Source organism: Lathyrus oleraceus, chromosome 3 (genome assembly GCF_024323335.1).
Source record: "Lathyrus oleraceus cultivar Zhongwan6 chromosome 3, CAAS_Psat_ZW6_1.0, whole genome shotgun sequence".
NCBI lineage: Eukaryota > Viridiplantae > Streptophyta > Magnoliopsida > Fabales > Fabaceae > Lathyrus > Lathyrus oleraceus.
The window spans coordinates 260,017,078-260,028,639 of NC_066581.1; positions in this window are offsets into that span (position 1 = coordinate 260,017,078).

Genomic DNA, 11,562 nt, shown 5'->3' on the forward strand with positions numbered 1-11,562 from the left:
CGATGACTCGCGATCGCCAATATGAACCCCGTTCTCCAGAAAATGCCGCAACATCTCCTTTTCTCCATTTGAACCCCATCTCCAGAAAATGTCTCCACATTTCCTTTTCTCCATTTGAACCCCGTTCTCCAATCTCTCGTGATAATTCCGCTGGCAACGCTGGAAATAACACCAAACCACTCTGAGGGCGACATGTCAGAGGGTAAACCTTCACAAAAGGAAGGTAGCATGTGCATCTCTTCCTCAGAAGACACCTATAACGACCTCCATTGGCCTCCGCCAGAGTCTAAGGCGACACATGAACAGAAGATAATCCTGCGGACCGCATCCCGGATACAATCTTCAACTCCAATCTCCATTTGAACCCCAGAAAATACCTCAGCATTTCTTTTCTCCGATTGAACCCCGGAAAATGCCTCAGCATATACTCTTCTCTGATTGAACCCCGGTCTCCAGAAAATGTCGCAACATCTCCTTTTCTCCATTTGAACCCCGGAATACGCGCTGCTCGCGTAACGTCTTCTGATATCATTTCCATCTCTGTCCGACGGAAACATTTCCTCCAATATCGCACTACTGGGGAACACTGCTGATCTGACGTCATGGTACCACACTCCTCAGAGTAACATTTTCAGCCAGACACTGACTGATGACTGGGAAGAAACTCGACGTTTACTGGACATCGAACAATGATGTTGACAGGACATCGAACAAGGATGTTGACAGGACATCAAACAAGGATGTTGACAGGACATCAAACAATGATGTTGACAGGACATCAAACAATGATGTTGACAGGACATCAAACAATGATGTTGACAGGACATCAAACAAGGATGTTGACAGGACATCAAACAATGATGTTGACAGGACATCAAACAATGATGTTGACAGGACATCAAACAATGATGTTGACAGGACATCAAACAATGATGTTGACAGGACATCAAACAATGATGTTGACAGGACATCAAACAATGATGCGGACAGACATCAAACAATGATGCGGACAGACATCAAACAATGATGCGGACAGACATCAAACAATGATGCGGACAGACATCAAACAATGATGCGGACAGACATCAAACAATGATGCGGACAGACATCAAACAATGATGCAGACAGACATCAAACAATGATCGACCAAACACTTACTGATGTCTGGGAAGAAACGGTGGTTCCAAACTCACAATGCTGAACTCCTCGGAGCATCGTCTTCGCTGTCAGACAAAACCAAACCTCAAGCGGTAATCACGGCTTGAATCGCGCTGATCGCGTAACCTTTCCATCTCTGCCCGACGGAAAAAGTACCCTCCAGTATCGCACTACTGGGGAATCTTTGATCGAATCCTGAGGCTAAACTCCTCGGAATAACACCTTCGATGTCTGGCAAAAACCACTTCTCAAACGGTAACCACGGCTTGAGACTAGCTTATGCGTGCAATATGATGCATGATCTTTTCTTCTGCGTAATGCTCCATAATTATGGAAATGCTACGCGATTATTTATTTTTCTATGCAATATGCAATGCTTATTCTACATGATGAATGCATAAAAATATCCCCCTCAAGGGAATTTTCTGGGGAAAACGAGACTCTCTGCTGAGGAACTCGCCACTGCTCCGATTTCCACCCTGCCGGGGATAGCACTGCTGCTAGGAAATAGACAACCCTTGCTGGGGATACAGATCCTTTGCACCCAACCCTCTCGAGGACATGCTGGGGATACAGATCCTTCACTGCACTCTGTGGGAATACCACAGTCTTTGACTTACTGAGGATATAGATCCCAACTCTGCTTTGGGAACCCTCACAGATACTCCCGCTGGGGAAATGAGCAATCTTCAACCTGCTGGGGGAATACCATCCAGACCCTGCTAGGGGAACGACAACTACTCCGCTGGGGAGGACCCAATCAATCCACATGTAGGATACCCTCGGCTGGGGATGCAGATATTCGTCTGCTACGGAAACTCGTTCAATCCACTGGTAGAATGAACACTGTTGGAGAGATATGTCATTGAAAAAACCCGCTCCACTCGGGGAATAACAACCTTCAGACCTGGCTGCTGAGGAAACACCGTTGTAAACCTGCCCGGGATAACCATCCTGACTCGGCTGGAGAAATCACAGACCTTGTATCTGCTGGGGAGCTAGCCCTATGATCCTGCTCGGGGACCTAGCTGAGGAAATGAGAAAAGTTGGTACAGAACACCCGTCGACTCATCAAACCACGGTATCCACCTCCCAATCTCGTATCAGCTTTCCACATTTTGAGAATTTCCAGACTCGTCTGGACCTTTTCTGCTCCATCATCTTATATTCCAAGTCGCCCCGCGCTCGACGAGAAACGTACTCCTGGGATTATACATACTTTTCAATTTTCCGACTTTGAAGAGTCTTCTTGGTTAATTCCAAAGGTCGTCGGACGCCTCTCGTCGTCCTTTACCGCTTCTCTACCCATCCATTCGTTTCTGGTCAAACTCTGCGGGGAATTTCTATAGACTTCCAAATCTTTCGACTTTGAAGAGTCTTCTTGATCACCATCAAGGATCGTCGTATGCCGCAACGTCCTCGTCATACTTTCATTCATTAGTTCCTGAGCGAACTCTCTGGGGATCTGTTACAAAGCTTCCACATCGCAACCCGCAAGTGAATGAAATACCTAACAGTACCTGCAAAACAGACCGTCAGATAAAACCGTGCCCCAGGCGTGTCAAGATTTCAACACTTGGGTCACTCAACCTTCCAAATAAGATTTCAAGCTTCAATCTTATAAACATGCATTGGAAGGAACCTGTATGTCTTAAAATGCAAGATTCTTTATCAAAAATATCTGGATGTTTTTGCAATCAAAGCGGTAATGAAAAACAAAAACAAAAATTATTTGACTGAATGTGCATTTTATTGATTGAAAAAATGTGGCTCAAATGAGCAATACAAAAGGAAGCAATTCCTGAAAAGAGGTAATTGCGCACAAAAGGAAAAATCTATCCTAATGGCAACGTGAAACCCGTGATCTCATCGAGTTCCAACTCGGTTACACCCCATATGTCCTCAGACTCTCCATGCTTTCTGCCTTCTGAACAAGACGTTTCCGACTGATCCCTACCGGGTATTATCCATGATGCTTTAACCAAAGTACAAACGATCATGCTAGACGCAGTTGTTCGTTTCAATCCCTCTTTTGCCTGGACCGCCCTTTCGGGTTTTCAGTCCACCGGGATACCCCTTTTTGCCCAAGTCGCCTTTTCAGGTTTTCGACTTGCCGGGTGTACAATTTCTTCATTTATATCCCTAACTTTTGCCCGAACCTTTTTTCTGTTTTTGGTTCGCCGGGATGCCCATTTTTGCCTGGACTATTTTATTCTTTTCGTCCAGCGGGTCTTTTTCATACGAAGTATTTTTTAACTGCGTCCGCATTCACAGGGGATGGAAAATCCTCGCCATCCATGGTCGTTAACAACAAGGCTCCGCCAGAGAAAACCTTCTTGACCACGAATGGACCTTCATAATTTGGTGTCCATTTGCCCCTTCGATCGTTCTGAGGAGGAAGGATCCTTTTCAACACCATATCACCCACGTGATACATCCGAGGTCGCACTTTCTTGTCAAAAGCACGCTTCATCCGTTGCTGGTACAACTGCCCATGACAGATGGCTGCAAGCCTCTTTTCCTCCATCAGGCTCAACTCTTCATACCGGGTCCTTACCCATTCAGCCTCTTGCAATTTCACGTCCATCAGGACTCTTAAAGAGGGAATCTGAACCTCAACAGGTAATACAACCTCCATTCCATATACCAATGAGTGAGGAGTTGCCCCAGTAGACACACCGAAGATCAATACCCAGGATACCAGTTTCCTACTCAATCACACCGTCGTTGGTGTATTCAAACGTTATCCGGGCAACAAAATCTTATTCTCCTTAACCTCCCCATCAGACATCAGAATCCGTTCGGATTTGGGGTCAAGCCCCTCCTCCGGGATCGGTCACTCTCAATCTTTCGATTTGAGTACCTCAAGATGTCCTCATCAGGGAACTCAAACTTCATCGGTTGATAATCCTCAACGGGTTGCAGAGACTATGTAATCAGACAATACCCCTTTGATGGCTTTCTGAGAGTATACTGATCAGTCAATATTCTTTTGCACTCTCACAACCCATCCGGTCAATGCTGGCTCTTTCAAACATCTACCTGATCAGATCCATCTCGAAATCCACAAAGTGGTATGAACCAGCATATACTGTCTCAGTCGGCGAGCAGCCTATGCCAAAGTACGGCAAGTTTTCTCGAACAGTGAATGTATTGTTTCACAGTCGGTAAACTTTTTGCTAAGGTAAATTGCATGCTCTTTTCGACAAGACTCGTCATGCCGACCCAATACACCTCGTAGACCCTTCGAAGGCTGTCAAGTACCAGATTAACAATTGCTCCTTCCACAGGAGGTATCAGAATCAGAGGTTCCTGCAACTTTTCTTTTATTTTTCAATGCCCCTTGGCAATCATTATTTCACCTGACCGTTTGATTTTTTTTTCAACATCTTGAATATAGGTTCGCACGTGGCTGTTAGATGAGATGTGAACCATGACAGATAGTTCACTCTTTCGAAGGAACCACGAACCTCTCTTTTTTTTTCTCTCGGTTCAGGCATTTTTTTTTTTTTTTTTTTTTTTTTTTTTTTAAAGCAGGATCAACCTCGATTCCTCTCCTACAATGAACCCCAGCAGCTTACCGGCTCGCACTCTGATAGTGCACTTATCCGAATTCAACCTCAGTTTGAATTGTCTCCACCAGATGCCCCACTCCTGTTTGGGACTTTGCTATCATGTCATAGCATTCGATTTCATGATGAATCATATCATGAAACAAAGTCACCATGGCTCTCTGATACAGGCACTGGCGTTTCGCTTCTCTAGAGGACAGTCTCCTTTCTATGGGAGCTTGTGCACAACGACACCGGTATTCGACCTTGGCATATCCTGACATGACCAAGTGAATGCGTCCACCTGCTCCTTCAACAAGGCTACCATTCTGCTCTCGATTCGCCTCTGAAGCGGCTCTAATTTTCATCTCCTTCCTGACCTCGGCGGTGCGTGGAATAACAATCTCAACCCGCTCCTCGGGCGGCTGAATCACCTTCTCCTCTTGTCTCAACAACCTGGTTAATTCCAGTAGATCACAATCTTCTTTGCCTTCTTCTTCAGCCTGATTGCTCGGATTGTCGAAGTCATATGAGGGTGTAACAGGATTGTTATCAATGAGATCCGGAGAGGAATCGCATCTGCATGAATGTTGATTCATGCATTGCTTTAGAACCGGTGTGAAAAATTGAAAAGGAAAAATGAAAACATTGCCATTTTTATTTGTTTTTAATTTTTAAACTGCAAAAATAAATGAAAAACAGGGAACACCGCTTTTAACTGAAAAACATCCTTTTATTAATGATGCAAAATTCTGCAAATTTAAACATGAGGTGGCACTTACAATGGACCATTACGTGTCGGGCAACACGCATGGTTTGCATGCAAATAAGAAAGAAAACAAGAAAAATATTACTCTTCGAGGAGAGTGACCCGGATGATTTCTTCGGCCTTCCAGTTGTGGATTTCCATCCCTGGTTCGCACGGCGTTATCCACCGGTCCATGTCACAGTCGCTGTCGGTATCTTCACCCATCATGCAGATGTGGTCCGGATCCAGCATTCCGGCACTCGTGAAAGTTACAGACGTACGACCCCCTCTTCCTCGTCCCAAGCCTCGGCCCGGTTGATATCCAACCCCAAAACGGTCTTTTTTCTCAGGGACCTCCATTATTCTGCCCCAGCCTGGAGCCTCTCCACTTTTGACTACCTCAGCAGCCTGCTTATAAGAAGCGATGGACGGTTTCTCTTCCTCTTGCTTGGCGAACAGGGCATTCTCCACCTTAACAGTTTCAAATGACTGGCTAGGCGTCTCCCATATTTCGCCGTCCATCTCAACATATTTGAAAGAAGACAGGTGGCTGACAAAGATGTCCTCCTCTCCACAAACAGTAACGACCTGGCCTCCCCAAACATATTTCAGCTTTTGGTGCAAAGTCGACGTAACTGCTCCCGCAGCATGAATCCATGGGCGACCCAACAAGAAACTGTAGGCTGGCTGGATGTCCATAACATAAAAGGTCGACTTAAACACTTCCGGGCCAATCTTTACTGGTAACTCCACCTCCCCGAATACGGCTCGCTTTGACCCATCAAATGCCCGCACAATCAGATCAGTCGGGGTCAAAATCAGCCCATCACAGTTTAGCTTTGCCAGAGCCTTCTTAGGCAACACATTCAAAGAGGAGCCGGTATCAACCAGCACATGCGAAAGCACGGCTCCTTTACACTCCATTGCAATGTGTAAAGCTCGATTATGATTCCTGCCGTCCACTGTCAGGTCCATATCCGTAAAGCCCAGCCCATGGCTAGCATGCACGTTGGATACGACCGTCTCCAATTGGTTGATTGTGATCTCCTGAGGAACATAAGCTTTCTTCAATATTTTCAACAAAGCCTCCCTATGACCCTCAGAACTCAACAGCAGTGACAGAATTGAGATTTTTGAAGGAGTCTGCTGCAAGTGATCAACCAACTTGTACTCTGACTTCTTGATGATCCTCAGAAATTCCTCAGCTTCATCATCAAATTTATTATCCGACCCCGCAGGCGCCGGTGTCATCACAGGAGTACTACCATTATCCACCACAGCCTTTCCCTTTGCCCTGGCTAAAGCCTCGGCCTTTTCTTTTTTCTCTTTTTCTTCCTCCCCCCTCCTCAATGCGTCGGGAGCAAACAACCTACCGCTGCGAGTGAAACCGCTGGGACCGGCATTATCTACCTTTAGCACGGTGGTTTCACTAGCAGATGGTTCCTCCAACCTCTCACCATTACAATATACCTCCCCACCATAATGCCAAGGTACGGCATCATCTTTGTCATATGGAATTGGCCCAGGTACCGTGATGGTAACTGGGGCCTCCTCCACCAGATTTGACAAATCAACCGGGTCATAGAAAATGGTTATGGTGGAGACCTCCTCACTCTTTCCTTCAGCCTTCTCAATCACAATATTCCCTGCGTCCATCAGACCCTGGACATGCTTCCTCAGAAGCTCACAACCATTTGCAGAAATAGTGCACTCAGCACAATCAGATCCGCAACCCGGATAGACCCCATTCCTCAACAACTGCCTTTTGACCTCAATCAAAGGCGTCTTCAGCTGACCAACCTCAAACAGCCCCACTCTGCTCTCCTCAAAGATGGCATTCACCCCCCTCTGACCATGCGCAGGCATGGGATTTGCATTGACATTGGGGGATGGAGCAAAATTAATAGCCTTGGAATCCACTAAATCTTGAACTGTGTGCTTAAAAGCTTTACAGTTCTCAATATTATGCCCAGGCGCACCTGAGTGGAATTCACATTTCGCAGTCTCATCATAACTGGCTGGCCTCTGATCAGGTCTCAAAGGTGCCAGAGTTCTAGTTTGCACAAGGCCCAAATCCATCAACTTTTTGAACAAAAAGGCATAGGTCACCGGAGGCCTATCGAATTGTCTGTCCTGCGCTCTGCCCCGGACTTGATAACCAGCCCTTTGTGGTCTCTGTTGAAAGGGTTGTTGTCTCTGTTGCTGTTGCTGTTGCGGTTGTGCTGAATGAGACTCAGCAGGAATTGTTACCGCAGCGGTATGCTGGAAGTAACGTTCCCTACCGGGTCCGCGCTGCGTGTACACTGCGCTGGTGTCTCCTTCCTTCTTTCTCTGCCCACCATTATTGCCGAATGGTTTCTTCGTACCAGAAGAAGAAGAAGACGCACCCTGAATTTTGCCCAGCTTTAACCAACTCTCTATCCTTTCCCCCGCCACCACAATGTCGGAGAAGTTGGTGACAGGACAACCTACCATCCTCTCAGCAAATGGCCCCTGCAGGGTCCCCATAAACAAATCAGACATCTCCCGATCTACCAACGGAGGTTGAACTCTGGCAGCCAACTCTCTCCACCTTTGCGCATACTCTTTAAAGCCCTCATTATGTTTCTGAGACATACCCTGCAGCTGGGTACGACTCGGAGCCATATCTGCATTAAACTGGTACTGCTTAAAGGAAGCATCTCCCAAATCTTGCCAGCTTTTGATATCAGACGATCTCAACTTGGTGTACCATTCCAAGGAGCCTCCAGACAGGCTGTCCTGGAAAAAGTACATCCACAGTTTTTGATCCGCGGTGTATGCTGAGATTTTGCGGACAAATGCCTGGAGATGAGTTTCCGGGCAAGAACTGCCATTGTATTTGTCGAATGCGGGCGCCTTGAATTTCTGAGGGATTACAATCCCCTCCACCAGCCCCATGTTGGACATATTTACCACCCCAGGCGTGGCATAGCTCTCCAGCACTTTGATTTTTTCAGCCAGCAGCTGGATTTCCTTATTCTGAGGAGGAATGTCGTAAGGCACAAAAGGCTCATTTCGCATAGAGAACTGGTCAGCCTCTCTATCTTCCTCCTGATCTTCGTCAAACCCATAAAACGGAGGCACAAAGTTGTCTTTCATATTCTGACTAGGCCCAGGTTGACCAGCAGCACCAGCATTATTCACCAGACCAACTGTTGTCCTCTTTCCACCATCACGAGATCCCTGCCCCTGGTTGGAGACTCCATCCAGGTTGACCCCACTGTTCTGAGCAGAAACCCGCTCGAGTTTCTCAACTTTATCTGCGAGAGCCTTCTGACCAATGGCAAAACCTTGCATTATATTGATCAGTTCGGTCATTTTCTCCTTCAATTCCAGCATATCAGCACTGGGAAGCTCCATGAGTCTGGGAGTGTTTCTTCTTGTGTAATATCTGTGAGGGCGAGTTGAGTGCAGGGGTACTACTCTTCGAGCGCGAGCAATGATTCCTGGTTACAAACAAACACGTTAGTAATAGTCACCTGCAAAATAAAACACAAGTTATCATGATTATGCATGTATGCAGTGTCTATCCACATGAAGGACACTCTGTCTCTCGACCCTGGCATCATCGAGACAAATAATAATCCGGCATCAATATTCTGATTAGCAGTGTTTGATTTTGTCGTGCAGATCGGAGATATGTGATTTAGCATGATACCCCCAACCATGTGTGTGCTCGTGAGAGTGCATACAGCAAAGCAAATAAAGCTTGAAAACCAATCACTGAATGAAAAATCACCATCACATAGCAAAAGTGCACAATCAGTGCAATAGTCATACATCAACCAGATAAAATCAAATACAATCCTCCAGAATAGGAAAGAAATACAGACAAGTGAATTCCGTCAACAAGCCTGACGGTAATCCAACACAAATGAAAGATCTAACTGGATGAGGGTCCCGCAGATGGCCCTATCTCGCCTTCCATCCTTGCGAACTCTGCGGCGAACCTGAGCTTGGTATTCTCCTGCTGTAGTCTTCCAACTTCCTTCTGATGAATCTTCATCTGCCTGAAGTAATGATCTCTCTCAGCTAGGTAATGATCTCTCTCAGCCCTGATCTTTGCTTTCTCTGCTTCCCACTCTGCAGCAAGTACTCTGGCTCTCTCATCCCTCTGTTCTCTGACAAGGATCTGCCTCCTCTTCTCATCTTCTATCACCTTTGATGCTCTGAACAGCTTCTCCTTAGTGATATCATGCTCCTTTGCTGAAGATGCCAAAGCCTGACTAACCTTCCCATAGTAGGCGGTATCCATCTCGAAGCGCTTTGCATTCAGGGCATGCTGTAACACCCTTCTAAATACCCCAAATATTTAATTAAAACAACAACAATTAAATCATACATATCAGAGTAAATATTGTCACTCAAGGGTGTCACATAACAACTTCTGCACATAATTCAACATAAAAGCAGTCATACTCAATTTTATTCGACATAAAAACTTCTTTAACAATACGCAGCGGATAAAATATTTCAACATCTGTAATTCATCAAAATTAACATTTATTCGACAATTCAAACATCCCGTCCCGATGTTACATCTATCAGAGCATGACCCTCTAACCACACTAGACTTCAAGCACTAGCTCCTACTCAACTCACTGCTCGTTACCTGAAAAATATTGTAAGGGTGAGTTTCTCAATCGATATAACAAATATTATAAATCATCATGTTATGTTAAGTAATTCTACACGTTAATCACCCAAATCATATCATGCATGCGGTAACGGCACATTCAACTCAATTATCATACGCAAATACAACGTAAATACAACTCAATAACAGCATAAAATGCAACTCAATGAGACTCGACTCTTTATGCATGTGGTACCATTTGGAGTAAACTCCCAACTTAAAATCATTGCCAGTTTAGTGGGCATCAAGGCATAAGCCTTCAACTTTCAACTTAAAATTTTGCCAATCCAGGCCAACGTGGTGTGAGCAAAAGCCCCATAATTTTTGCCAATCCAGGCCAACGTGGTGTGAGCAAAAGCCCCGACTTAATGCATATGAATGTCTATGGCATGCACGACTTGAACTCAACAACATAAGAATAACAGCAACATAACAGTTTTTCTTTCAACAAAACAACTTATAATCAACTTTGGCTCATCAGCCTACAACTCAGTAATTTTCAACAAAGCAACTTAAAATCAACTTTGGCTCATCAGCCTACAACTTAATATTTTCAACAAAACAACTTATAATCAACTTTTCAACATATTTGCATCGGCATTTCACAACATAAACTCAACAATTTTATTCATCACAATTAACTGCAATAGGCCAACTACCAATTGCATTTACAACATAAAAATCAACTATTTTTCCACACTGCAACAGTGTTAACCGGTTAACGCTATAGGTTAACCGGTTAACGCAGGACAAAAATACCATTTCTGGCAAAACGCAACAGTGTTAACCGGTTAACGCTATAGGTTAACCGGTTAACGCAGGCAAAACTCCACATTTTCTCAATTTCTAACAGTGTTAACCGGTTAACACCCTGGGTTAACCGGTTAACGCAGGCGAAACAGCAGTTCCTGCGCTAACACAAGGCAGAATGCAGAGTTTCCGCATTTTCCGCCGTTGGAGGACTTCCGGACCTCCGATTCCAAATCCGTAAAAAGCGATACGTTCAGAATCTCACAACTCACACAGCTACCGATCTAATTTCAGCTTAAATTCAACTTATTCATCATAATATTTCAGCATCCATAATCTCAATTCGGTCAAATTAACAGCTTATCACTACCCATTACATGTTAATCGATAATACCCGTTAAACGACGATAAACCCCCCTTACCTGAGATAATCCGGCAATTCTCTAAGCTTTAGCTTCTCCGTTCCTCAACCGTGCTTTTCGGTTCTTTGCCCTTCTTCCTCTTCTCTGCAGCTTCTCTGTTTCTCACGTGAAACCTTTTCCAAAAAATGAAACCCTTTCCTTATTCCAACTTATATATTTTTTCCAATAATTATTATTAATAATAATAATAATCCAATAATTCAATTTTATTTAATTAAATTAATAAATATATTATCAACTTAATTAAATAATTCTTTTTCTTTATTTGGGGTGTTA